Source organism: Sus scrofa, chromosome 4, assembly GCF_054392235.1.
Source record: "Sus scrofa isolate SSC_HxYL_T2T_F1_AM1 chromosome 4, Sscrofa_HxYL_maternal_Yorkshire_Landrace_v2.0, whole genome shotgun sequence".
Lineage (NCBI taxonomy): Eukaryota > Metazoa > Chordata > Mammalia > Artiodactyla > Suidae > Sus > Sus scrofa.
In genome coordinates, this window is record NC_139386.1 from 93404509 (window position 1) to 93431761 (window position 27253).

Below are 27253 nucleotides of genomic sequence, written 5' to 3' on the forward strand. Positions count from 1 at the left end.
GAGGTAAAGGACCTATGTGCCGAGAACTATAAAACTTTAATCAAAGAAATCAAAGAAGATGTAAAGAAATGGAAAGATATTCCATGTTCCTGGATTGGGAAAATCAATATTGTAAAAATGGCCATACTACCCAAAGCAATCTACAGATTCAATGCAATCCCTATCAAATTACCCAGGACATTTTTCACAGAACTAGAACAAACAATCCAAACATTTATATGGAACCACAAAAGACCCAGAATCGCCAAAGCAATCCTGAGAAACAAAAACCAAGCAGGAGGCATAACTCTCCCAGACTTCAAGAAATACTACAAAGCCACAGTCATCAAAACAGTGTGGTACTGGTATCAAAACAGACAGACAGACCAATGGAAGAGAATAGAGAATCCGGAAATAAACCCTGACACCTATGGTCAATTAATCTTTGACAAGGGAGGCAAGAACATAAAATGGGAAAAAGAAAGTCTATTCAGCAAGCATTGCTGGGAAACCTGGACAGCTGCATGCAAAGCAATGAAACTAGAACACACCCTCACACCATGCACACAAATAAACTCCAAATGGCTGAAAGACTTAAGTATACGACAGGACACCATCAAACTCCTAGAAGAAAACACAGGCAAAACACTCTCTGACATCAACGTCATGAATATTTTCTCAGGTCAGTCTCCCAAAACAATAGAAATTAGAGCAAAAATAAACCCATGGGACCTCATCAAACTGAAAAGCTTTTGCACAGCAAAGGAAACCAAAAAGAAAACAAGAAGACAACTTACAGAATGGGAGAAAATAGGTTCAAATGATGCAACCGACAAGGGCTTAATCTCTAGAATATAAAAGCAACTTATACAACCCAACAGCAAAAAAACCAATCAGTCAATGGAAAAATGGGCAAAAGACCTGAATAGACATTTCTCCAAAGAAGTTATACAGATGGCCAACAAACACATGAAAAAATGCTCAACATCGCTGATTATAAGAGAAATGCAAATCAAAACTACCATGAGATACCACCTCACACCAGTCAGAATGGCCATCATTAATAAATCCACAAATAACAAGTGCTGGAGGGGCTGTGGAGAAAAGGGAACCCTCCTGCACTGCTGGTGGGAATGTAAACTGGTACAGCCACTATGGAGAACAGTTTGGAGATACCTTAGAAATCTATACATAGAACTTCCATATGACCCCGCAATCCCACTCTTGGGCATCTATCCGGACAAAACTCTACTTAAAAGAGACACGGGCACCCGCATGTTCATTGCAGCACTATTCACAATAGCCAGGACGTGGAAACAACCCAAATGTCCATCGACCGATGATTGGATTCGGAAGAGGTGGTATATATACACAATGGAATACTACTCAGCCATAAAAAAGAATGACATAATGCCATTTGCAGCAGCATGGATGGAACTAGAGACTCTCATACTGGGTGAAATGAGCCAGAAAGACAAAGACAAATACCATATGATATCACTTATAACTGGAATCTAAGATCCAGCACAAATGAACATCTCCTCAGAAAAGAAAATCATGGACTTGGAGAAGAGACTTGTGGCTGCCTGATGGGAGGGGGAGGGAGTGGGAGGGATCGGGAGCTTGGGCTTATCAGACACAACTTAGAATAGATTTACAAGGAGATCCTGCTGAATAGCATTGAGAACTTTGTCTAGATACTCGTGTTGCAACAGAAGAAAGGGTGGGGGGGAAATGTAATTGTAATGTATACATGTGAGGATAACCTGACCCCCTTGCTGTACAGTGGGAAAATAAAAAAAAATATGAAAAAAAAAAGAAGATGTGGTACATGTGCACAATGGAATACGACTCAGCCACAGAGGAGAACAACATAATGCCATTTGCAGCAACATGGACGGAACTTGAGACTCTCAGGCGAAGTGAAGGAAGTCAGAGGGAGAAAGACAAATACCACATGATACGGTATGTGTCTCGTATCTGGAACCTAAGAGACGGCACAGATGAACCTGTCCACAGAGAAGAAACAAACGCGAGGACGTGGAGAAGAGGCTTGTGGTTGCCAGGAGGGAGGGGGAGGCACTGGCCGTTGGAGGTCAGTAGATGCAGGCGACTGCATTTGGAACGGAGAAGCAATGAGATTCTGCTGTATAGCACGGGAAACTCTATCTGATCACTTGCGATGGAACACGATGGAGGCTCAACGTGGGGAAGAAAAAAGAATGCAGATGGATGTGTGGCTGGGTCACTTTGCTGGGCAGCGGAAACTGACAGAACATTGGGAGTCAACTGTAAGGAAAAAAAGGTTTAAAAAAGAATGAAGTAGTGCCCTTTGCAGCGACGCGGGTGGACCTAGGGGTATTAACACTTACTGGAGTAAGTCAGATGGAGAAGCACTGATACATGTGGAATCTAAAGAAATAACACAAAGAACTCTATGGGCAAAACAGAAACAGACTCGTAGATGTAGAAAACAATCTTACGGTTACCCAGGGGAAAGGGCAGGGTGGGGGGACAAATTAGGAGTTTGGGAGAACAGACGCAAACGGCTATGTATAAAAGAGATAAGCAACACGTGTTTACTGAGTGGCACAGGGAACATCATCCAATATCCTGCAATGACCTATACCGGAAAATCACCCGAAGAGAACGCTGTACCCATTAAACCAAATCACCGCGGCCGTACCCCTGACACAAACACAATACGGTACATCAGCTGTACTCCAGCAATGACCCGAACTACTACGAAGAGAAAGAATGAGGGAAAAGAGAGAGAGAACGAAAGAAGGAAGGAACCAGAGGAAGAAGGCAGGAGGGAAGGAAAGAAAGAGCGGAAGAGTGGAATGGAGGTAGGAAGCATGGAGGGTGGAATGGAGGTAGGAAGCATGGAGGGGGGAAAAGGTAGGAAGAGAGGAAGAAGGAAGGAGTTCAAAGGAGAGCTAGGATATGATCCAGCAGGCGACCCCACCGCCCACCCCCGGCCTCAGGGTATATACCCAGAGGAGATGAAAACTCCTAAAGGGAACAGGTGGATGCACCCCAGTGTTCACAGGAGTGCTCTTTAAGAGAGCGTCATGACGTGGACGATTCCCAGGGACCCATCCACAGACGATTGGCTTAAGAGGGTGTGATACTATATATCATGTTATATTACATACATAACATCCATGCTATATACAGACACACGCATACTACTATGGAATACCCTTTAGCCATAAAAGAGAGAAGGACCTCGTGCCATCTGCAGCGACATGGATCGACCAAGAGGCTACTACCCACAGTGAACTACGTCAGCTGGAGAAGGACAAAGAATACATGTGGAATCTAAAAATTAATACAAATAACTCTCCGTGCAAAATGGAAACCGTCACCGGTGTAGAAAACAAACATATGGTTACCCAAGGGCAGAGTATGGGGGCGGGGGTGGGCAATTAGGAGTTGGGGCTAAGAGATCGGAAGGAAGAAAGAGCATGCCCAAAGTCGATAAGCAACAAGGATTTACTGTATAGCATGGGGGAGGGACTCGAGTCACACACAATGATCACCTATAATGGAGATCTCTCTCGCTCTCTCGCTCTCGCTCTCGCTCTCTCTTTGGATAGACAGACAGACACACAGACAGACAGAGAGTCAGCCAGCCAGCCAGCCAGCCAGCCGGATGGGTATGAGTCACTCTGGCGAACACCTGAAGCGAACGGGGTATGGCAAAGCCAGTACGCTTTTCTTAAAATTAAACAGCAAAGAGAGAGGCCAATGGGACAAATGCGAGGGCGGGGTCCTTGACAAGGTGGGATTTGCTTGCAAGAGCAGGGGGTGTGTCGAGGGTGGAGGCGGAGGTGGGGCGGTGGGCTGCTGGTGAGGAAGCAAGAGCTGTGGTGGGACCGGGAGGTGCCGGGAGAGCGAGGGCTCTGCTCCAAAAGAGGACCGAGCTGTTGCATGGGCCGGGAATCGAACCCGGGCCTCCCGCGTGGCAGGCGAGAATTCTACCACTGAACCACCCATGCACCGGTGGCCGCTGCCGCCCGACGTTGCCCCAGCGGGGCTGGCCACCAACCGCCGGGCAGCGGTTCCTGCTCGCCCGCGGGCTCCTGCTCCCTTTGAGCCGAAGGCGGACGCCTGTGGCCTGCAAGAGGGGCTCCGGGCCCCGCGGAGGGCCCCAGGGCGCGGCGCTGTCCGGAGGCCTGGAGGCAGGGACGGAGGGTCGGAGGGTCGGAGGGTCGGAGGGTCGGAGGGTCGGCGGGGCGGAGGGTCGGCGGGGCGGAGGCCCACCCGGCCCATTTTGCGCCTTCTCTGCCGTCCAGGGCCGCCGCAAGAGCGTCGGCATCGCCAGAAGCAGCCACGAGCCGAAGCAGGCTGGCGCGCGCCCGAATCCCAGCCAGGGCAGGCGATGCGCGCCCGCTGCGGCTGAGCGCCTATGTTCCCCTCAGCCACCGCTGCCCCCCACCCCCACCCCGCCCCCCGCCCCCGACGCCGAGTCCCTCCGGCGGCCGGCTTTCTGGCTGGTGTGGAGCGGGCGGGCGGGCATCGGAGCTCGGGCTGTGCGGGGACGGCGAGCGTGAGAGATGGACCTGCCGGGTCTGCCAAGGGTGTCGGAGCCTCGCTCCGAAGAAGCGCTCGGGCCGGCCAGCGCTCTGCGGAGGGGTCCGGCTCGGGTGCGTTGGTCGTGAGGCGCAGGCACTCGGACTGCGGGCGGGGAGGGGCGGGGGGGATGGCGGACAGTCGGGTGAGGGAGGGCGCCGGGGGGTGGTTGGGTCCGGCCGGGGCAGCGGCTTCCCGCGCGTGAACGTGCGCTGTGGCGCGCAGGTGGGTGGCGGGCGGCGGCCGGGGGCCCGACGTCTGCGGGTGGGTGCCGGGCATCCCAGGGCCGTGGCAGGGACTCACGCGCCAGGCCTGCGTCCAGGGAGGGCCCCGTACCGGCGGGCGAGCAGGAAGGCTGGGCTGCACGTGTCCCCGGAGGCAGGCCGCGGTGGCCAGTGGGCGGGGAAGGCCCCGAGGCGAGAAAGCGCCGCGCGCGGGCACGCACCCCACGCAGACCCGCCACCTCAGTGTGGGTGTGGAGGGCAGGGAATGTGCAGGCGGGCGGGCCGGCCGGCTTGGCGGCAAGGACGGGATGTTGGACGGGAGCGAGAGCGGCTGGCGGCAGAAGCGGAGGAAAGGCTGGGAGGGCGAGCCGCGGGCAGCAGTCCGCGGGCAGCAGTGCGAGGGCGAAGCGTGGAGGGCTTTCCCCACGCGGCCGGTCTGCGTGGGGCGGTGGGGGCGGGGTGGGGCGGAGCGGCGGGCCGGCCGGAGCCGGGGCCGGAGCCGGAGCCCGAGCCGGAGCCGGAGTGAGGAAGGAAAAACAGCCATCGCAAGCAGGTGAGGAAAGATGGGCTGCGAAGGGCCGAAGCTTGCTGGTGTAGGTGCAGGTAGGACGCGGGCGGCGGGGGCGGGGGCGGGGGCGTGTGGGTGTGTGTGGGAGCTGTGCGTCCGGGGAGGGCGCGTGTCCGCAGCAAAGCCAGTGGCCGGGGCGTTCCTCCTGGGCCATTTCTGTCGGGCCCGCGGGCTGTGGAGGGAGAGGCTTGGGTGTCGGGGGCCGGAGTTTGCAGAGGCCAAGCAAGAGTGCCAGGCGGGAAGGGACTGCAAGGCGGCAAGGGGCTGTGGCTCTACGCGGGGTGGGGTCCCGGGGAGGGGTGGGGACGTGGTTGGGCGGGGGGCAAAAGGCTGGCTTGTCAGGAGTGGGATTCGAACCCACGCCTCCAGGGGAGACTGCGACCTGAACGCAGCGCCTTAGACCGCTCGGCCATCCTGACGGCGGGCCGGAGCGCGTCGCCGCTCGGCTGGCTGCGACCCGACGCGCCGCCAAGTGCGGCGCCCTTGGGCGGACGCGGTGCTCCGCGCCGGGCGGGCGTCTGGGTGAGCGGGGGCCGGGCGCACGCCGGCCGTCGTGGAGCAAAGCTTTCGCCGCCGCGGTCGCCCTGTCGCGCAGCCCTGGCCCCGCACCCAGCCGGCCTCTGGCGGCGGCCCCCGCCCGCGCCTCTGCCCTCGCCCGGGCCGTGACGTGGCGAGGCGCGCGCCCGCCGCCACCTCGCAGCCCGGCTTGCCCTCTCGGGCCCACGGTGGGGGCACCAGGCAGCGCTCACCGGGAGTTTGCAGCGCCAGGTAGGGGCGGGGGTGGGGTGAGGGTGGGGCCGCGGGCCGCGGTCCGGGTCGCGGTCTGCTTCTTTGGAGGACGCGGGGTGCTTTGGCGTCGGGGCGGGGCGCGGGCACGTGCTGGCGGCCCCATGGTGGGCCGCGGGCCGAGGGCCGCGGGCAGGGGTAGGCGTCGGCAGGCAGCCGGAGAGGGGCCGGGTGGCCGGGCGGTGGCCGGGCGGTGGCCGCCGTCCTCGTTAGTATAGTGGTGAGTATCCCCGCCTGTCACGCGGGAGACCGGGGTTCGATTCCCCGACGGGGAGGCAACACGCCCTTTTTGGTGGCTGGCGCCGCTCGCTGGCCAGCCGCCTGGCCCCAAGGGCCCTTCGTCTCCTCATCCCCGCCTCCAGGCAGGCGCAGGGCGCCTGGGCGTGCCCGACCTGCCACCCTCGACCCCTTCCAGCCCTTGCCGTCCACCCCTCGCCCCGGCCGAGCGAGGGCCTCCTCTCGCCCCGGCCAGCGCCCGGCGACCTTGCGGCCCGCCCAAAGTGCCTGCCGCACCGGAGGCCCCTTGCGACGCCACGCTCGGCTGCCCGGCTGCCCAGCTGCCCGGCAGGCGGGCCCGGTGGGAAGCCGACGAGTCCCTTTCCCTGTGGGTTCGGGACGCTGGTGGCCTGGAGCTGGGAGCTGAGGCGCGTGGCGTGGAGCCCAGGGCCTCGGGGCGGCAGGGGAGCGAGGACGCCCCCGAGCGGCGGTGGGGCCGGTGGACGAGGGCCACGGCCTGGGGCTGGCGCCGGTGGGCGGCCGCTGGTGGCCAGGGCGTCGGGGCGCCGGGAATGCGCTTGGGCGAGCCCGGGCACGGCGTCCGGGCCCGACCCGGGCTGTGCAGCGTTGGTGGTATAGTGGTGAGCATAGCTGCCTTCCAAGCAGTTGACCCGGGTTCGATTCCCGGCCAACGCAGCGGGCCGTCTTTTGTTTTGTTTAGTCTGGGGGATTTTTGCCGAGCTCCGCGGGGCTCCGGCCCGGCCCCTGTGTGGGAGAGCTGGGAAGAGGGCGCACGGTGCTCGCCCCCAGGCCCGTGGCTTTTGGCGTGTGTGCGTGTGCGAGACGGAGGCGAGCGCGCGGCGTCTCTCCTAGCGAGCAGGGAGAGCGCTAGGCCACCGTGGATCGCCAGGTGCGGCGGGCGGCCCGACCTGGCAAGGCCGGGCCTTGGCAGCAAGGCGGCGCCAAGCGGGTGGCAGGGAGGTGCTGGGTCCAGCAGGGCCAGGCCAGGCGCCGAGCCCGACGCTCCCTGGTGGTCTAGTGGTTAGGATTCGGCGCTCTCACCGCCGCGGCCCGGGTTCGATTCCCGGTCAGGGAAGCCTTTCTTCTTCCACTCCGCCGGCCAACTTGCCGCAAAGCGCGCTGCCTCCACAAGCGCCCCTTTTAGCCCACGCGCGTCCCCCTCGCCGGGCAGCCACCCGGCCCCGTCCACCTCCAGCCCAAGCCGCGCCAGGCACCCTCCACCCACCCGGCCAAGCCTTTTGGCCTCCAGACGTTCGTCCACTCGAGGCCCACTCGACGCCTCGGGCGTCCGTCCTCCTCCGCCGCTGGAAGCTTGCCTCAGCCCCCAACACCAGCGGCCCGGGCAGCCCCTCTGCCCACCACCGGCCGCCCACGGGCGGGCAGCTTCCACCGTGCCTGGACTCGTTGGCAGCACTGCGCGGGTCCCGACCGCCCCCGCCGCCGCGTGCGCCGCCGCGAGGCCCCTCTTCCTTCCCTCGTGAGCTGCGGGTGCGGGTGTCGCTGGGAGCGCTGGTCCTGATGGGGCTTGGTGCTGGTGCTCGTTCGGATGCCTGTGCTGAGCGGCTGCTGCTCCTGCGATGGCGGCTGCTCCCTTTGCCCTCGCTGCTGCCACCACCACCGCCGCGGCCGCCGCGGCCGCCGCCGCCGCCGCCGCCGCCGCCCCGGCGGCAGAGGCTGCTGGCGTGGAAGTGGTGCTGCCGGTGTTGCTGGCTTGTGGAGCTGGTGCTGGCGCTGCTGTCTCTGTTAGAGGTGGTGGTGCTGGTCCTTACTGGTGCCGGTGGTGGTGCCGGTGGGTGGTGGCGGCAGAGGTGGTTGCGCTGGCGCAAGGCGCTAGTGAGGCGTTCACGCTGGCAAGTCAGCCAAGGGGAGGGACACACAGTTTCTTATCTGGCCCCCCTTGCCAGCAACCTGCTGCAGCCTGTTTAGGTCTTGGGCGGGCTTCGCCTTCCGTGGACTGCTCATTTGGTCTCAAGCTCCTGGTGGTCTTGGGCAGGGTAGGGGAGCTAGAGCCAGACAAACCATGCCGGGTGGTGGAGATGGGACCATGAGTGTGGACACTCATGCGTGCCTGGAGACACACACACACACACACACACACACACACACACACACACACACACACACGGTAGTGGAGGTAAGAGAGCGGGCTGATTCGGGAGGCCAGTCAGGAATCCTTAGCCCAGTAGGCGGGAGCAGGTGGAAGCAGACGCCTGAAAGGGTGGACTACCAGCCCCAGCCAACACTGTAGTCTAATTACATTACCATGCTCTCAGTCCTATCACAGAGAGGCAAGAATGTTACCTTGAGAATACCTCCCTCCCTCCCACAACACACACACACACACACACACACACACACACACACCCCTCTCCCCTAGACATGACGTCTAACATGACCCCATTCTTGCCCAGCCACCTAGCTACCCAGAGTCCATTCCACCTCTCTCTGCAACCTATCTTCGTGGTCCCCCTTGGATACTCCCCCAAGGTAAATGGCAGACACCAGTCTGCTTTCAGCCTCTGTCAGTGGAGGTTTTCATGCCCGTTGGCATGTTTCTGCCTTAGGAGGCAAAGTGGACTGCCGGTGAATGGCACCAACCTGAGGCGGCGGTGGCGGCGGCGGCGGCAGAGATGGCACGGTGGCGGCAGAGGTGGCACGGTGGCGGCGGTACACGAGATGGGTTTTGACAAAGCGGGACCCCCCATGGAAAGGAGCCCCTGTGGGCAGAGGGGTGCTTCCCATCACCACAGGAGGTTACCTCAAGCCCTTCGCCGGTGCGTTGGGAGTGAGCGTGGGTGGGTGACAGGGCAGGACGAAGGTGTCTGTGGCCGTGGTTGGTGGCCGCCCCGTGCAAGTTTGGGAACAGAGTAAAACGACCCCGTAGAGTGGGGGTGGGCGTGAAGCGCCTGCTGGAAGGTGGGAGGAAAAGTTCGACCGCGACCGCGGTGTCCTGGCGGAGCTTGGGCGGGGCAGCAACGGGAGGTGTGGGTCTTGCGGGGACCTGGCCGCGAGGGCCGCCGGGTCACTCAGGCAGGGGCTCTGCAGAAGCCTGGGTGAAGCGGCGGTGGTGGCCCTTGCCCCGCCCTGCGCGGGATCTGGGTTAGGGCTGGGCATGGTGTAGGAGTGGGTCTGAGGGCCACGAGGGCGGCCAGGACCAGCGCCAGTGCGTCTTCCGGGCAGGATGTGTGAGACAGGGGCCCGGGGTACAGGGGAATCATGGCAGGTGGAGGAGCCCGTGCCCAGAGGCTGGGCGGAAGGGAGAGTGGCAAGCAGCGGGTGTGAGTGGGCTGTGGTGCCAGGGAGGTGGCGGGAGAAGACCCCCGTGGAGCGGCAGGAGAGCGGGCCAGACTGCTGTGTTGTGCGGCAACGTGCTCAGGCTAAACGGGAGTGAGGCTGTGGGGAGGGGAGAGGTAGGAAGCAGGGCAGGGCAGGGCAGAAACAGAGTTGGAGACAGGGGCTAGGCACCCTGCACATGAGGTGGGCGATCCCACTGCCCCAGAGACATATATAACCTCTCTCATCAGCAGCAACCACCATCACTTCTCATCTGGCTGTGTGTGGGTGCGTGCGCACACACGCACGCGCGTGTGTGTGTGTGTGTGTGTGTGCGTGCGTGCGTGCGCGCGAGCTTGTGGAGCCGTGGGACTGGTGGTGAGATTTGAAGAGTGCAAAGGAGAGCTCCCATAGGAACCAGCACTTGCACTCGTGAATATAGAGCCCAAAAGGATGAACCCTCTAATTCGAAAAGCTATATCCCCTCCCTCCCATGTTCATATAGCCGCGTTGCCTGCCACAGTGAAAACATTCACAAAAACCCAAGCGCCCAACAATAGACAGTTGGCTGAAGAAGACAGAACGTGGAGTTCCCATTGTGGCTCAGCGGTTAAGGAACCTGACCGGTATCCTGAGGACACAGGTTTGATCCCCTGGCCTCGCTCAACAGGTCAAGGATCCGGTGTTGCCATGAGGTATGGCGTCGGTCGAAGACGTGGCTCGGACCCAGCGTGGCCGTGGCCGTGGCCATGGCCGTGGCCGTGGTGTAGGCCGGCAGCTACAGTTCCGATTCGACCCCTAGCCCGGGCGTCTCCTTGTGCCAAGGGTACAGCCCTAAAAGTCCCCAAAGAAAAGAGGAAGAAGAGGAGGAAGAAGAAGAAGATGAGGAAGAGGAAGAGGAAGAAGAGGAGGAAGAAGAAGAAGACGAAGATGAAGACGAAGACGAAGACGAAGAAGACGAAGAAGAAGATGATGATGATGATGAGATAAAATAGATCTGCACTATGGAATCGTACTCTGCCGTGGAAAAGAATGGAGGAGTTCGTGTCATGGCTCCGTGGGATAAGGACCCGATGTTGTCTCTGTGAGGATGCGGGTTTGATCCCTGGCCTCGCTCAGTGGGTCAAGAACCGTGGCGTTGCCGCAAACTGTACAACAGGTCCCAGAGGCAGCTCGTGTCTGGCATTGCCCTGGCTGTGGTGTAGGTTGGAGCTGCAGCTTCAGTTCGAGCCCTGGCCCTACATAGGGGCTGATTGAAAAAAATAGAAAACAAAGAAAGAAAGGGAAGAAGGAAGAACGAAAAATGGAGAGAAGGAAGGAAGAAAGGCAGGAAGGAAAAAAGGAAGAGTGGAGAATGGAAGGGAGGGAGGGAGGGAGGGAACGGGAAGGAAGGAAGGAAGGAAGATGGAAAGGAAGAAAGAGAAGGAAGGCAAGAGAGAGTGGGATGGAGGGAGGAAGAATGGTGGGGCAGGGGGAATGGCAGGAAGGAAAGAGGCAGGAGGGAAGAAAGCAAGGAACGCAGTCAAAGGACCTCCGTCATGGGATCCAGAAAGGCCCGCTCCCAGGTATATATCGAGAAAAGTTGACAACTCTCATGTGAGAAGATCAGCTGTTCCCCAGTGTTCAGAGGAGCACTATTTACATGAGCCATGGTGTGGACAAATGCCAAGTACCCATCCACAGACAACTGGCTTCAGAAGTCGTGCTGTGTGTATATGTGTGTGTGTGTGTATATACACACACACACACATACACATATACATACATATATATATATATATATATATATGTATATATATATATATGTATATGTCCTGTGGCGTGTTACTCAGCCGTAAAAAAAAAAGAACAAAGTATACAACAGTAGGGAGGCACGTCAGAAAACTCAGTATAGAACTACCACATGACCCAGCGATCCCACTCCTGGGCATCTATCCAGGCAAAGCGTTCATTGAAAACGATACGTGCACGCCCTGTGTTCCTTGCAGCACCGTTCGCAACAGCCGAGACTCGGAAACAAGCTCAATGTCCAACGCCAGATGAATGGAGTAAGAAGATGTGGTACCAGCAATTCGACAAACAAAAGAAATAAAAGGCATCCATATAGGAAGAGAAGAGATAAAACTGCCACTGTATATGCAGATGACATGATACTATACATAGAAAACCCTAAGGACTCAACCCAAAAACTACTTGAACTGATTAATAAATTCAGCAAAGTAGCAGGATATAAGATTAACATTCGGAAGTCAGTTGCATTTCTGTATACCAGCAATGAAATATTAGAAAAGGAATACAAAAATACGATACCTTTTAAAATTGCACCCCACAAAATCAAATACCTCGGAATACACCTGACCAAGGAGGTAAAGGACCTATGTGCCGAGAACTATAAAACTTTAATCAAAGAAATCAAAGAAGATGTAAAGAAATGGAAAGATATTCCATGTTCCTGGATTGGGAAAATCAATATTGTAAAAATGGCCATACTACCCAAAGCAATCTACAGATTCAATGCAATCCCTATCAAATTACCCAGGACATTTTTCACAGAACTAGAACAAACAATCCAAACATTTATATGGAACCACAAAAGACCCAGAATCGCCAAAGCAATCCTGAGAAACAAAAACCAAGCAGGAGGCATAACTCTCCCAGACTTCAAGAAATACTACAAAGCCACAGTCATCAAAACAGTGTGGTACTGGTATCAAAACAGACAGACAGACCAATGGAAGAGAATAGAGAATCCGGAAATAAACCCTGACACCTATGGTCAATTAATCTTTGACAAGGGAGGCAAGAACATAAAATGGGAAAAAGAAAGTCTATTCAGCAAGCATTGCTGGGAAACCTGGACAGCTGCATGCAAAGCAATGAAACTAGAACACACCCTCACACCATGCACACAAATAAACTCCAAATGGCTGAAAGACTTAAGTATACGACAGGACACCATCAAACTCCTAGAAGAAAACACAGGCAAAACACTCTCTGACATCAACGTCATGAATATTTTCTCAGGTCAGTCTCCCAAAACAATAGAAATTAGAGCAAAAATAAACCCATGGGACCTCATCAAACTGAAAAGCTTTTGCACAGCAAAGGAAACCAAAAAGAAAACAAGAAGACAACTTACAGAATGGGAGAAAATAGGTTCAAATGATGCAACCGACAAGGGCTTAATCTCTAGAATATAAAAGCAACTTATACAACCCAACAGCAAAAAAACCAATCAGTCAATGGAAAAATGGGCAAAAGACCTGAATAGACATTTCTCCAAAGAAGTTATACAGATGGCCAACAAACACATGAAAAAATGCTCAACATCGCTGATTATAAGAGAAATGCAAATCAAAACTACCATGAGATACCACCTCACACCAGTCAGAATGGCCATCATTAATAAATCCACAAATAACAAGTGCTGGAGGGGCTGTGGAGAAAAGGGAACCCTCCTGCACTGCTGGTGGGAATGTAAACTGGTACAGCCACTATGGAGAACAGTTTGGAGATACCTTAGAAATCTATACATAGAACTTCCATATGACCCCGCAATCCCACTCTTGGGCATCTATCCGGACAAAACTCTACTTAAAAGAGACACGGGCACCCGCATGTTCATTGCAGCACTATTCACAATAGCCAGGACGTGGAAACAACCCAAATGTCCATCGACCGATGATTGGATTCGGAAGAGGTGGTATATATACACAATGGAATACTACTCAGCCATAAAAAAGAATGACATAATGCCATTTGCAGCAGCATGGATGGAACTAGAGACTCTCATACTGGGTGAAATGAGCCAGAAAGACAAAGACAAATACCATATGATATCACTTATAACTGGAATCTAAGATCCAGCACAAATGAACATCTCCTCAGAAAAGAAAATCATGGACTTGGAGAAGAGACTTGTGGCTGCCTGATGGGAGGGGGAGGGAGTGGGAGGGATCGGGAGCTTGGGCTTATCAGACACAACTTAGAATAGATTTACAAGGAGATCCTGCTGAATAGCATTGAGAACTTTGTCTAGATACTCGTGTTGCAACAGAAGAAAGGGTGGGGGGGAAATGTAATTGTAATGTATACATGTGAGGATAACCTGACCCCCTTGCTGTACAGTGGGAAAATAAAAAAAAATATGAAAAAAAAAAGAAGATGTGGTACATGTGCACAATGGAATACGACTCAGCCACAGAGGAGAACAACATAATGCCATTTGCAGCAACATGGACGGAACTTGAGACTCTCAGGCGAAGTGAAGGAAGTCAGAGGGAGAAAGACAAATACCACATGATACGGTATGTGTCTCGTATCTGGAACCTAAGAGACGGCACAGATGAACCTGTCCACAGAGAAGAAACAAACGCGAGGACGTGGAGAAGAGGCTTGTGGTTGCCAGGAGGGAGGGGGAGGCACTGGCCGTTGGAGGTCAGTAGATGCAGGCGACTGCATTTGGAACGGAGAAGCAATGAGATTCTGCTGTATAGCACGGGAAACTCTATCTGATCACTTGCGATGGAACACGATGGAGGCTCAACGTGGGGAAGAAAAAAGAATGCAGATGGATGTGTGGCTGGGTCACTTTGCTGGGCAGCGGAAACTGACAGAACATTGGGAGTCAACTGTAAGGAAAAAAAGGTTTAAAAAAGAATGAAGTAGTGCCCTTTGCAGCGACGCGGGTGGACCTAGGGGTATTAACACTTACTGGAGTAAGTCAGATGGAGAAGCACTGATACATGTGGAATCTAAAGAAATAACACAAAGAACTCTATGGGCAAAACAGAAACAGACTCGTAGATGTAGAAAACAATCTTACGGTTACCCAGGGGAAAGGGCAGGGTGGGGGGACAAATTAGGAGTTTGGGAGAACAGACGCAAACGGCTATGTATAAAAGAGATAAGCAACACGTGTTTACTGAGTGGCACAGGGAACATCATCCAATATCCTGCAATGACCTATACCGGAAAATCACCCGAAGAGAACGCTGTACCCATTAAACCAAATCACCGCGGCCGTACCCCTGACACAAACACAATACGGTACATCAGCTGTACTCCAGCAATGACCCGAACTACTACGAAGAGAAAGAATGAGGGAAAAGAGAGAGAGAACGAAAGAAGGAAGGAACCAGAGGAAGAAGGCAGGAGGGAAGGAAAGAAAGAGCGGAAGAGTGGAATGGAGGTAGGAAGCATGGAGGGTGGAATGGAGGTAGGAAGCATGGAGGGGGGAAAAGGTAGGAAGAGAGGAAGAAGGAAGGAGTTCAAAGGAGAGCTAGGATATGATCCAGCAGGCGACCCCACCGCCCACCCCCGGCCTCAGGGTATATACCCAGAAGAGATGAAAACTCCTAAAGGGAACAGGTGGATGCACCCCAGTGTTCACAGGAGTGCTCTTTAAGAGAGCGTCATGACGTGGACGATTCCCAGGGACCCATCCACAGACGATTGGCTTAAGAGGGTGTGATACTATATATCATGTTATATTACATACATAACATCCATGCTATATACAGACACACGCATACTACTATGGAATACCCTTTAGCCATAAAAGAGAGAAGGACCTCGTGCCATCTGCAGCGACATGGATCGACCAAGAGGCTACTACCCACAGTGAACTACGTCAGCTGGAGAAGGACAAAGAATACATGTGGAATCTAAAAATTAATACAAATAACTCTCCGTGCAAAATGGAAACCGTCACCGGTGTAGAAAACAAACATATGGTTACCCAAGGGCAGAGTATGGGGGCGGGGGTGGGCAATTAGGAGTTGGGGCTAAGAGATCGGAAGGAAGAAAGAGCATGCCCAAAGTCGATAAGCAACAAGGATTTACTGTATAGCATGGGGGAGGGACTCGAGTCACACACAATGATCACCTATAATGGAGATCTCTCTCGCTCTCTCGCTCTCGCTCTCGCTCTCTCTTTGGATAGACAGACAGACACACAGACAGACAGAGAGTCAGCCAGCCAGCCAGCCAGCCAGCCGGATGGGTATGAGTCACTCTGGCGAACACCTGAAGCGAACGGGGTATGGCAAAGCCAGTACGCTTTTCTTAAAATTAAACAGCAAAGAGAGAGGCCAATGGGACAAATGCGAGGGCGGGGTCCTTGACAAGGTGGGATTTGCTTGCAAGAGCAGGGGGTGTGTCGAGGGTGGAGGCGGAGGTGGGGCGGTGGGCTGCTGGTGAGGAAGCAAGAGCTGTGGTGGGACCGGGAGGTGCCGGGAGAGCGAGGGCTCTGCTCCAAAAGAGGACCGAGCTGTTGCATGGGCCGGGAATCGAACCCGGGCCTCCCGCGTGGCAGGCGAGAATTCTACCACTGAACCACCCATGCACCGGTGGCCGCTGCCGCCCGACGTTGCCCCAGCGGGGCTGGCCACCAACCGCCGGGCAGCGGTTCCTGCTCGCCCGCGGGCTCCTGCTCCCTTTGAGCCGAAGGCGGACGCCTGTGGCCTGCAAGAGGGGCTCCGGGCCCCGCGGAGGGCCCCAGGGCGCGGCGCTGTCCGGAGGCCTGGAGGCAGGGACGGAGGGTCGGAGGGTCGGAGGGTCGGAGGGTCGGAGGGTCGGCGGGGCGGAGGGTCGGCGGGGCGGAGGCCCACCCGGCCCATTTTGCGCCTTCTCTGCCGTCCAGGGCCGCCGCAAGAGCGTCGGCATCGCCAGAAGCAGCCACGAGCCGAAGCAGGCTGGCGCGCGCCCGAATCCCAGCCAGGGCAGGCGATGCGCGCCCGCTGCGGCTGAGCGCCTATGTTCCCCTCAGCCACCGCTGCCCCCCACCCCCACCCCGCCCCCCGCCCCCGACGCCGAGTCCCTCCGGCGGCCGGCTTTCTGGCTGGTGTGGAGCGGGCGGGCGGGCATCGGAGCTCGGGCTGTGCGGGGACGGCGAGCGTGAGAGATGGACCTGCCGGGTCTGCCAAGGGTGTCGGAGCCTCGCTCCGAAGAAGCGCTCGGGCCGGCCAGCGCTCTGCGGAGGGGTCCGGCTCGGGTGCGTTGGTCGTGAGGCGCAGGCACTCGGACTGCGGGCGGGGAGGGGCGGGGGGGATGGCGGACAGTCGGGTGAGGGAGGGCGCCGGGGGGTGGTTGGGTCCGGCCGGGGCAGCGGCTTCCCGCGCGTGAACGTGCGCTGTGGCGCGCAGGTGGGTGGCGGGCGGCGGCCGGGGGCCCGACGTCTGCGGGTGGGTGCCGGGCATCCCAGGGCCGTGGCAGGGACTCACGCGCCAGGCCTGCGTCCAGGGAGGGCCCCGTACCGGCGGGCGAGCAGGAAGGCTGGGCTGCACGTGTCCCCGGAGGCAGGCCGCGGTGGCCAGTGGGCGGGGAAGGCCCCGAGGCGAGAAAGCGCCGCGCGCGGGCACGCACCCCACGCAGACCCGCCACCTCAGTGTGGGTGTGGAGGGCAGGGAATGTGCAGGCGGGCGGGCCGGCCGGCTTGGCGGCAAGGACGGGATGTTGGACGGGAGCGAGAGCGGCTGGCGGCAGAAGCGGAGGAAAGGCTGGGAGGGCGAGCCGCGGGCAGCAGTCCGCGGGCAGCAGTGCGAGGGCGAAGCGTGGAGGGCTTTCCCCACGCGGCCGGTCTGCGTGGGGCGGTGGGGGCGGGGTGGGGCGGAGCGGCGGGCCGGCCGGAGCCGGGGCCGGAGCCGGAGCCCGAGCCGGAGCCGGAGTGAGGAAGGAAAAACAGCCATCGCAAGCAGGTGAGGAAAGATGGGCTGCGAAGGGCCGAAGCTTGCTGGTGTAGGTGCAGGTAGGACGCGGGCGGCGGGGGCGGGGGCGGGGGCGTGTGGGTGTGTGTGGGAGCTGTGCGTCCGGGGAGGGCGCGTGTCCGCAGCAAAGCCAGTGGCCGGGGCGTTCCTCCTGGGCCATTTCTGTCGGGCCCGCGGGCTGTGGAGGGAGAGGCTTGGGTGTCGGGGGCCGGAGTTTGCAGAGGCCAAGCAAGAGTGCCAGGCGGGAAGGGACTGCAAGGCGGCAAGGGGCTGTGGCTCTACGCGGGGTGGGGTCCCGGGGAGGGGTGGGGACGTGGTTGGGCGGGGGGCAAAAGGCTGGCTTGTCAGGAGTGGGATTCGAACCCACGCCTCCAGGGGAGACTGCGACCTGAACGCAGCGCCTTAGACCGCTCGGCCATCCTGACGGCGGGCCGGAGCGCGTCGCCGCTCGGCTGGCTGCGACCCGACGCGCCGCCAAGTGCGGCGCCCTTGGGCGGACGCGGTGCTCCGCGCCGGGCGGGCGTCTGGGTGAGCGGGGGCCGGGCGCACGCCGGCCGTCGTGGAGCAAAGCTTTCGCCGCCGCGGTCGCCCTGTCGCGCAGCCCTGGCCCCGCACCCAGCCGGCCTCTGGCGGCGGCCCCCGCCCGCGCCTCTGCCCTCGCCCGGGCCGTGACGTGGCGAGGCGCGCGCCCGCCGCCACCTCGCAGCCCGGCTTGCCCTCTCGGGCCCACGGTGGGGGCACCAGGCAGCGCTCACCGGGAGTTTGCAGCGCCAGGTAGGGGCGGGGGTGGGGTGAGGGTGGGGCCGCGGGCCGCGGTCCGGGTCGCGGTCTGCTTCTTTGGAGGACGCGGGGTGCTTTGGCGTCGGGGCGGGGCGCGGGCACGTGCTGGCGGCCCCATGGTGGGCCGCGGGCCGAGGGCCGCGGGCAGGGGTAGGCGTCGGCAGGCAGCCGGAGAGGGGCCGGGTGGCCGGGCGGTGGCCGGGCGGTGGCCGCCGTCCTCGTTAGTATAGTGGTGAGTATCCCCGCCTGTCACGCGGGAGACCGGGGTTCGATTCCCCGACGGGGAGGCAACACGCCCTTTTTGGTGGCTGGCGCCGCTCGCTGGCCAGCCGCCTGGCCCCAAGGGCCCTTCGTCTCCTCATCCCCGCCTCCAGGCAGGCGCAGGGCGCCTGGGCGTGCCCGACCTGCCACCCTCGACCCCTTCCAGCCCTTGCCGTCCACCCCTCGCCCCGGCCGAGCGAGGGCCTCCTCTCGCCCCGGCCAGCGCCCGGCGACCTTGCGGCCCGCCCAAAGTGCCTGCCGCACCGGAGGCCCCTTGCGACGCCACGCTCGGCTGCCCGGCTGCCCAGCTGCCCGGCAGGCGGGCCCGGTGGGAAGCCGACGAGTCCCTTTCCCTGTGGGTTCGGGACGCTGGTGGCCTGGAGCTGGGAGCTGAGGCGCGTGGCGTGGAGCCCAGGGCCTCGGGGCGGCAGGGGAGCGAGGACGCCCCCGAGCGGCGGTGGGGCCGGTGGACGAGGGCCACGGCCTGGGGCTGGCGCCGGTGGGCGGCCGCTGGTGGCCAGGGCGTCGGGGCGCCGGGAATGCGCTTGGGCGAGCCCGGGCACGGCGTCCGGGCCCGACCCGGGCTGTGCAGCGTTGGTGGTATAGTGGTGAGCATAGCTGCCTTCCAAGCAGTTGACCCGGGTTCGATTCCCGGCCAACGCAGCGGGCCGTCTTTTGTTTTGTTTAGTCTGGGGGATTTTTGCCGAGCTCCGCGGGGCTCCGGCCCGGCCCCTGTGTGGGAGAGCTGGGAAGAGGGCGCACGGTGCCCGCCCCCAGGCCCGTGGCTTTTGGCGTGTGTGCGTGTGCGAGACGGAGGCGAGCGCGCGGCGTCTCTCCTAGCGAGCAGGGAGAGCGCTAGGCCACCGTGGATCGCCAGGTGCGGCGGGCGGCCCGACCTGGCAAGGCCGGGCCTTGGCAGCAAGGCGGCGCCAAGCGGGTGGCAGGGAGGTGCTGGGTCCAGCAGGGCCAGGCCAGGCGCCGAGCCCGACGCTCCCTGGTGGTCTAGTGGTTAGGATTCGGCGCTCTCACCGCCGCGGCCCGGGTTCGATTCCCGGTCAGGGAAGCCTTTCTTCTTCCACTCCGCCGGCCAACTTGCCGCAAAGCGCGCTGCCTCCACAAGCGCCCCTTTTAGCCCACGCGCGTCCCCCTCGCCGGGCAGCCACCCGGCCCCGTCCACCTCCAGCCCAAGCCGCGCCAGGCATCCTCCACCCACCCGGCCAAGCCTTTTGGCCTCCAGACGTTCGTCCACTCGAGGCCCACTCGACGCCTCGGGCGTCCGTCCTCCTCCGCCGCTGGAAGCTTGCCTCAGCCCCCAACACCAGCGGCCCGGGCAGCCCCTCTGCCCACCACCGGCCGCCCACGGGCGGGCAGCTTCCACCGTGCCTGGACTCGTTGGCAGCACTGCGCGGGTCCCGACCGCCCCCGCCGCCGCGTGCGCCGCCGCGAGGCCCCTCTTCCTTCCCTCGTGAGCTGCGGGTGCGGGTGTCGCTGGGAGCGCTGGTCCTGATGGGGCTTGGTGCTGGTGCTCGTTCGGATGCCTGTGCTGAGCGGCTGCTGCTCCTGCGATGGCGGCTGCTCCCTTTGCCCTCGCTGCTGCCACCACCACCGCCGCGGCCGCCGCGGCCGCCGCCGCCGCCGCCGCCGCCGCCCCGGCGGCAGAGGCTGCTGGCGTGGAAGTGGTGCTGCCGGTGTTGCTGGCTTGTGGAGCTGGTGCTGGCGCTGCTGTCTCTGTTAGAGGTGGTGGTGCTGGTCCTTACTGGTGCCGGTGGTGGTGCCGGTGGGTGGTGGCGGCAGAGGTGGTTGCGCTGGCGCAAGGCGCTAGTGAGGCGTTCACGCTGGCAAGTCAGCCAAGGGGAGGGACACACAGTTTCTTATCTGGCCCCCCTTGCCAGCAACCTGCTGCAGCCTGTTTAGGTCTTGGGCGGGCTTCGCCTTCCGTGGACTGCTCATTTGGTCTCAAGCTCCTGGTGGTCTTGGGCAGGGTAGGGGAGCTAGAGCCAGACAAACCATGCCGGGTGGTGGAGATGGGACCATGAGTGTGGACACTCATGCGTGCCTGGAGATACACACACACACACACACACACACACACACACACGGTAGTGGAGGTAAGAGAGCGGGCTGATTCGGGAGGCCAGTCAGGAATCCTTAGCCCAGTAGGCGGGAGCAGGTGGAAGCAGACGCCTGAAAGGGTGGACTACCAGCCCCAGCCAACACTGTAGTCTAATTACATTACCATGCTCTCAGTCCTATCACAGAGAGGCAAGAATGTTACCTTGAGAATACCTCCCTCCCTCCCACAACACACACACACACACACACACACACACACACACACACACCCCTCTCCCCTAGACATGACGTCTAACATGACCCCATTCTTGCCCAGCCACCTAGCTACCCAGAGTCCATTCCACCTCTCTCTGCAACCTATCTTCGTGGTCCCCCTTGGATACTCCCCCAAGGTAAATGGCAGACACCAGTCTGCTTTCAGCCTCTGTCAGTGGAGGTTTTCATGCCCGTTGGCATGTTTCTGCCTTAGGAGGCAAAGTGGACTGCCGGTGAATGGCACCAACCTGAGGCGGCGGTGGCGGCGGCGGCGGCAGAGATGGCACGGTGGCGGCAGAGGTGGCACGGTGGCGGCGGTACACGAGATGGGTTTTGACAAAGCGGGACCCCCCATGGAAAGGAGCCCCTGTGGGCAGAGGGGTGCTTCCCATCACCACAGGAGGTTACCTCAAGCCCTTCGCCGGTGCGTTGGGAGTGAGCGTGGGTGGGTGACAGGGCAGGACGAAGGTGTCTGTGGCCGTGGTTGGTGGCCGCCCCGTGCAAGTTTGGGAACAGAGTAAAACGACCCCGTAGAGTGGGGGTGGGCGTGAAGCGCCTGCTGGAAGGTGGGAGGAAAAGTTCGACCGCGACCGCGGTGTCCCGGCGGAGCTTGGGCGGGGCAGCAACGGGAGGTGTGGGTCTTGCGGGGACCTGGCCGCGAGGGCCGCCGGGTGTGGGTTTTGCGGGGACCTGGCCGCGAGGGGCTCTGCAGAAGCCTGGGTGAAGCGGCGGTGGTGGCCCTTGCCCCGCCCCGCGCGGGATCTGGGTTAGGGCTGGGCATGGTGTAGGAGTGGGTCTGAGGGCCACGAGGGCGGCCAGGACCAGCGCCAGTGCGTCTTCCGGGAAGGATGTGTGAGACAGGGGCCCGGGGTACAGGGGAATCATGGCAGGTGGAGGAGCCCGTGCCCAGAGGCTGGGCGGAAGGGAGAGTGGCAAGCAGCGGGTGTGAGTGGGCTGTGGTGCCAGGGAGGTGGCGGGAGAAGACCCCCGTGGAGCGGCAGGAGAGCGGGCCAGACTGCTGTGTTGTGCGGCAACGTGCTCAGGCTAAACGGGAGTGAGGCTGTGGGGAGGGGAGAGGTAGGAAGCAGGGCAGGGCAGGGCAGAAACAGAGTTGGAGACAGGGGCTAGGCACCCTGCACATGAGGTGGGCGATCCCACTGCCCCAGAGACATATATAACCTCTCTCATCAGCAGCAACCACCATCACTTCTCATCTGGCTGTGTGTGGGTGCGTGCGCACACACGCACGCGCGCGCGTGTGTGTGTGTGTGTGTGTGTGTGTGCGCGTGCGTGCGCGCGAGCTTGTGGAGCCGTGGGACTGGTGGTGAGATTTGAAGAGTGCAAAGGAGAGCTCCCATAGGAACCAGCACTTGCACTCGTGAATATAGAGCCCAAAAGGATGAACCCTCTAATTCGAAAAGCTATATCCCCTCCCTCCCATGTTGGTATAGCCGCGTTGCCTGCCACAGCGAAAACATTGACAAAAACCCAAGCGCCCAACAATAGACAGTTGGCTGAAGAAGACAGAACGTGGAGTTCCCATTGTGGCTCAGCGGTTAAGGAACCTGACCGGTATCCTGAGGACACAGGTTTGATCCCCTGGCCTCGCTCAACAGGTCAAGGATCCGGTGTTGCCATGAGGTATGGCGTCGGTCGAAGACGTGGCTCGGACCCAGCGTGGCCGTGGCCCTGGCCGTGGTGTAGGCCGGCAGCTACAGTTCCGATTCGACCCCTAGCCCGGGCGTCTCCTTGTGCCAAGGGTACAGCCCTAAAAGTCCCCAAAGAAAAGAGGAAGAAGAGGAGGAAGAAGAAGAAGATGAGGAAGAGGAAGAGGAAGAAGAGGAGGAAGAAGAAGAAGACGAAGACGAAGACGAAGAAGAAGATGATGATGATGATGAGATAAAATAGATCTGCACTATGGAATCGTACTCTGCCGTGGAAAAGAATGGAGGAGTTCGTGTCATGGCTCCGTGGGATAAGGACCCGATGTTGTCTCTGTGAGGATGCGGGTTTGATCCCTGGCCTCGCTCAGTGGGTCAAGAACCGTGGCGTTGCCGCAAACTGTACAACAGGTCCCAGAGGCAGCTCGTGTCTGGCATTGCCCTGGCTGTGGTGTAGGTTGGAGCTGCAGCTTCAGTTCGAGCCCTGGCCCTACATAGGGGCTGATTGAAAAAAATAGAAAACAAAGAAAGAAAGGGAAGAAGGAAGAACGAAAAATGGAGAGAAGGAAGGAAGAAAGGCAGGAAGGAAAAAAGGAAGAGTGGAGAATGGAAGGGAGGGAGGGAGGGAGGGAACGGGAAGGAAGGAAGGAAGGAAGATGGAAAGGAAGAAAGAGAAGGAAGGCAAGAGAGAGTGGAATGGAGGGAGGAAGAATGGTGGGGCAGGGGGAATGGCAGGAAGGAAAGAGGCAGGAGGGAAGAAAGCAAGGAACGCAGTCAAAGGACCTCCGTCATGGGATCCAGAAAGGCCCGCTCCCAGGTATATATCGAGAAAAGTTGACAACTCTCATGTGAGAAGATCAGCTGTTCCCCAGTGTTCAGAGGAGCACTATTTACATGAGCCATGGTGTGGACAAATGCCAAGTACCCATCCACAGACAACTGGCTTCAGAAGTTGTGCTGTGTGTGTGTGTGTGTGTGTGTGTGTGTGTGTGTACACACACACACATATACACATATATGTATATATATATATATATGTATATGTCCTGTGGCGTGTTACTCAGCCGTAAAAAAAAAAAAGAACAAAGTATACAACAGTAGGGAGGCACGTCAGAAAACTCAGTATAGAACTACCACATGACCCAGCGATCCCACTCCTGGGCATCTATCCAGGCAAAGCGTTCATTGAAAACGATACGTGCACGCCCTGTGTTCCTTGCAGCACCGTTCGCAACAGCCGAGACTCGGAAACAAGCTCAATGTCCAACGCCAGATGAATGGAGTAAGAAGATGTGGTACCAGCAATTCGACAAACAAAAGAAATAAAAGGCATCCATATAGGAAGAGAAGAGATAAAACTGCCACTGTATATGCAGATGACATGATACTATACATAGAAAACCCTAAGGACTCAACCCAAAAACTACTTGAACTGATTAATAAATTCAGCAAAGTAGCAGGATATAAGATTAACATTCGGAAGTCAGTTGCATTTCTGTATACCAGCAATGAAATATTAGAAAAGGAATACAAAAATACGATACCTTTTAAAATTGCACCCCACAAAATCAAATACCTCGGAATACACCTGACCAAGGAGGTAAAGGACCTATGTGCCGAGAACTATAAAACTTTAATCAAAGAAATCAAAGAAGATGTAAAGAAATGGAAAGATATTCCATGTTCCTGGATTGGGAAAATCAATATTGTAAAAATGGCCATACTACCCAAAGCAATCTACAGATTCAATGCAATCCCTATCAAATTACCCAGGACATTTTTCACAGAACTAGAACAAACAATCCAAACATTTATATGGAACCACAAAAGACCCAGAATCGCCAAAGCAATCCTGAGAAACAAAAACCAAGCAGGAGGCATAACTCTCCCAGACTTCAAGAAATACTACAAAGCCACAGTCATCAAAACAGTGTGGTACTGGTATCAAAACAGACAGACAGACCAATGGAAGAGAATAGAGAATCCGGAAATAAACCCTGACACCTATGGTCAATTAATCTTTGACAAGGGAGGCAAGAACATAAAATGGGAAAAAGAAAGTCTATTCAGCAAGCATTGCTGGGAAACCTGGACAGCTGCATGCAAAGCAATGAAACTAGAACACACCCTCACACCATGCACACAAATAAACTCCAAATGGCTGAAAGACTTAAGTATACGACAGGACACCATCAAACTCCTAGAAGAAAACACAGGCAAAACACTCTCTGACATCAACGTCATGAATATTTTCTCAGGTCAGTCTCCCAAAACAATAGAAATTAGAGCAAAAATAAACCCATGGGACCTCATCAAACTGAAAAGCTTTTGCACAGCAAAGGAAACCAAAAAGAAAACAAGAAGACAACTTACAGAATGGGAGAAAATAGGTTCAAATGATGCAACCGACAAGGGCTTAATCTCTAGAATATAAAAGCAACTTATACAACCCAACAGCAAAAAAACCAATCAGTCAATGGAAAAATGGGCAAAAGACCTGAATAGACATTTCTCCAAAGAAGTTATACAGATGGCCAACAAACACATGAAAAAATGCTCAACATCGCTGATTATAAGAGAAATGCAAATCAAAACTACCATGAGATACCACCTCACACCAGTCAGAATGGCCATCATTAATAAATCCACAAATAACAAGTGCTGGAGGGGCTGTGGAGAAAAGGGAACCCTCCTGCACTGCTGGTGGGAATGTAAACTGGTACAGCCACTATGGAGAACAGTTTGGAGATACCTTAGAAATCTATACATAGAACTTCCATATGACCCCGCAATCCCACTCTTGGGCATCTATCCGGACAAAACTCTACTTAAAAGAGACACGGGCACCCGCATGTTCATTGCAGCACTATTCACAATAGCCAGGACGTGGAAACAACCCAAATGTCCATCGACCGATGATTGGATTCGGAAGAGGTGGTATATATACACAATGGAATACTACTCAGCCATAAAAAAGAATGACATAATGCCATTTGCAGCAGCATGGATGGAACTAGAGACTCTCATACTGGGTGAAATGAGCCAGAAAGACAAAGACAAATACCATATGATATCACTTATAACTGGAATCTAAGATCCAGCACAAATGAACATCTCCTCAGAAAAGAAAATCATGGACTTGGAGAAGAGACTTGTGGCTGCCTGATGGGAGGGGGAGGGAGTGGGAGGGATCGGGAGCTTGGGCTTATCAGACACAACTTAGAATAGATTTACAAGGAGATCCTGCTGAATAGCATTGAGAACTTTGTCTAGATACTCGTGTTGCAACAGAAGAAAGGGTGGGGGGGAAATGTAATTGTAATGTATACATGTGAGGATAACCTGACCCCCTTGCTGTACAGTGGGAAAATAAAAAAAAATATGAAAAAAAAAAGAAGATGTGGTACATGTGCACAATGGAATACGACTCAGCCACAGAGGAGAACAACATAATGCCATTTGCAGCAACATGGACGGAACTTGAGACTCTCAGGCGAAGTGAAGGAAGTCAGAGGGAGAAAGACAAATACCACATGATACGGTATGTGTCTCGTATCTGGAACCTAAGAGACGGCACAGATGAACCTGTCCACAGAGAAGAAACAAACGCGAGGACGTGGAGAAGAGGCTTGTGGTTGCCAGGAGGGAGGGGGAGGCACTGGCCGTTGGAGGTCAGTAGATGCAGGCGACTGCATTTGGAACGGAGAAGCAATGAGATTCTGCTGTATAGCACGGGAAACTCTATCTGATCACTTGCGATGGAACACGATGGAGGCTCAACGTGGGGAAGAAAAAAGAATGCAGATGGATGTGTGGCTGGGTCACTTTGCTGGGCAGCGGAAACTGACAGAACATTGGGAGTCAACTGTAAGGAAAAAAAGGTTTAAAAAAGAATGAAGTAGTGCCCTTTGCAGCGACGCGGGTGGACCTAGGGGTATTAACACTTACTGGAGTAAGTCAGATGGAGAAGCACTGATACATGTGGAATCTAAAGAAATAACACAAAGAACTCTATGGGCAAAACAGAAACAGACTCGTAGATGTAGAAAACAATCTTACGGTTACCCAGGGGAAAGGGCAGGGTGGGGGGACAAATTAGGAGTTTGGGAGAACAGACGCAAACGGCTATGTATAAAAGAGATAAGCAACACGTGTTTACTGAGTGGCACAGGGAACATCATCCAATATCCTGCAATGACCTATACCGGAAAATCACCCGAAGAGAACGCTGTACCCATTAAACCAAATCACCGCGGCCGTACCCCTGACACAAACACAATACGGTACATCAGCTGTACTCCAGCAATGACCCGAACTACTACGAAGAGAAAGAATGAGGGAAAAGAGAGAGAGAACGAAAGAAGGAAGGAACCAGAGGAAGAAGGCAGGAGGGAAGGAAAGAAAGAGCGGAAGAGTGGAATGGAGGTAGGAAGCATGGAGGGTGGAATGGAGGTAGGAAGCATGGAGGGGGGAAAAGGTAGGAAGAGAGGAAGAAGGAAGGAGTTCAAAGGAGAGCTAGGATATGATCCAGCAGGCGACCCCACCGCCCACCCCCGGCCTCAGGGTATATACCCAGAAGAGATGAAAACTCCTAAAGGGAACAGGTGGATGCACCCCAGTGTTCACAGGAGTGCTCTTTAAGAGAGCGTCATGACGTGGACGATTCCCAGGGACCCATCCACAGACGATTGGCTTAAGAGGGTGTGATACTATATATCATGTTATATTACATACATAACATCCATGCTATATACAGACACACGCATACTACTATGGAATACCCTTTAGCCATAAAAGAGAGAAGGACCTCGTGCCATCTGCAGCGACATGGATCGACCAAGAGGCTACTACCCACAGTGAACTACGTCAGCT

General features: G+C 57.1%; 10 non-coding genes across 10 annotated transcripts; 6 read left to right on the forward strand and 4 right to left on the reverse strand.

The window, feature by feature from the left end:
- Positions 1-3912: 3912 nt before the first annotated feature.
- On the reverse strand, positions 3913-3983 carry TRNAG-GCC (transfer RNA glycine (anticodon GCC)). The gene has a single exon. It is a non-coding gene; the product is annotated as a tRNA-Gly (tRNA).
- Positions 3984-5685: 1702 nt separating this feature from the next.
- TRNAL-CAG (transfer RNA leucine (anticodon CAG)) lies at positions 5686-5768 on the reverse strand. The gene has a single exon. It is a non-coding gene; the product is annotated as a tRNA-Leu (tRNA).
- Positions 5769-6338: 570 nt separating this feature from the next.
- Positions 6339-6410, forward strand: TRNAD-GUC (transfer RNA aspartic acid (anticodon GUC)). The gene has a single exon. It is a non-coding gene; the product is annotated as a tRNA-Asp (tRNA).
- Positions 6411-6975: 565 nt separating this feature from the next.
- TRNAG-UCC (transfer RNA glycine (anticodon UCC)) lies at positions 6976-7047 on the forward strand. Its single transcript has one exon. It is a non-coding gene; the product is annotated as a tRNA-Gly (tRNA).
- A 328-nt stretch (positions 7048-7375) lies between these two features.
- TRNAE-CUC (transfer RNA glutamic acid (anticodon CUC)) lies at positions 7376-7447 on the forward strand. Its single transcript has one exon. It is a non-coding gene; the product is annotated as a tRNA-Glu (tRNA).
- An 8473-nt stretch (positions 7448-15920) lies between these two features.
- On the reverse strand, positions 15921-15991 carry TRNAG-GCC (transfer RNA glycine (anticodon GCC)). The gene has a single exon. It is a non-coding gene; the product is annotated as a tRNA-Gly (tRNA).
- Positions 15992-17693: 1702 nt separating this feature from the next.
- On the reverse strand, positions 17694-17776 carry TRNAL-CAG (transfer RNA leucine (anticodon CAG)). Its single transcript has one exon. It is a non-coding gene; the product is annotated as a tRNA-Leu (tRNA).
- Positions 17777-18346: 570 nt separating this feature from the next.
- On the forward strand, positions 18347-18418 carry TRNAD-GUC (transfer RNA aspartic acid (anticodon GUC)). Its single transcript has one exon. It is a non-coding gene; the product is annotated as a tRNA-Asp (tRNA).
- A 565-nt stretch (positions 18419-18983) lies between these two features.
- On the forward strand, positions 18984-19055 carry TRNAG-UCC (transfer RNA glycine (anticodon UCC)). Its single transcript has one exon. It is a non-coding gene; the product is annotated as a tRNA-Gly (tRNA).
- Positions 19056-19383: 328 nt separating this feature from the next.
- On the forward strand, positions 19384-19455 carry TRNAE-CUC (transfer RNA glutamic acid (anticodon CUC)). Its single transcript has one exon. It is a non-coding gene; the product is annotated as a tRNA-Glu (tRNA).
- Positions 19456-27253: the final 7798 nt, after the last annotated feature.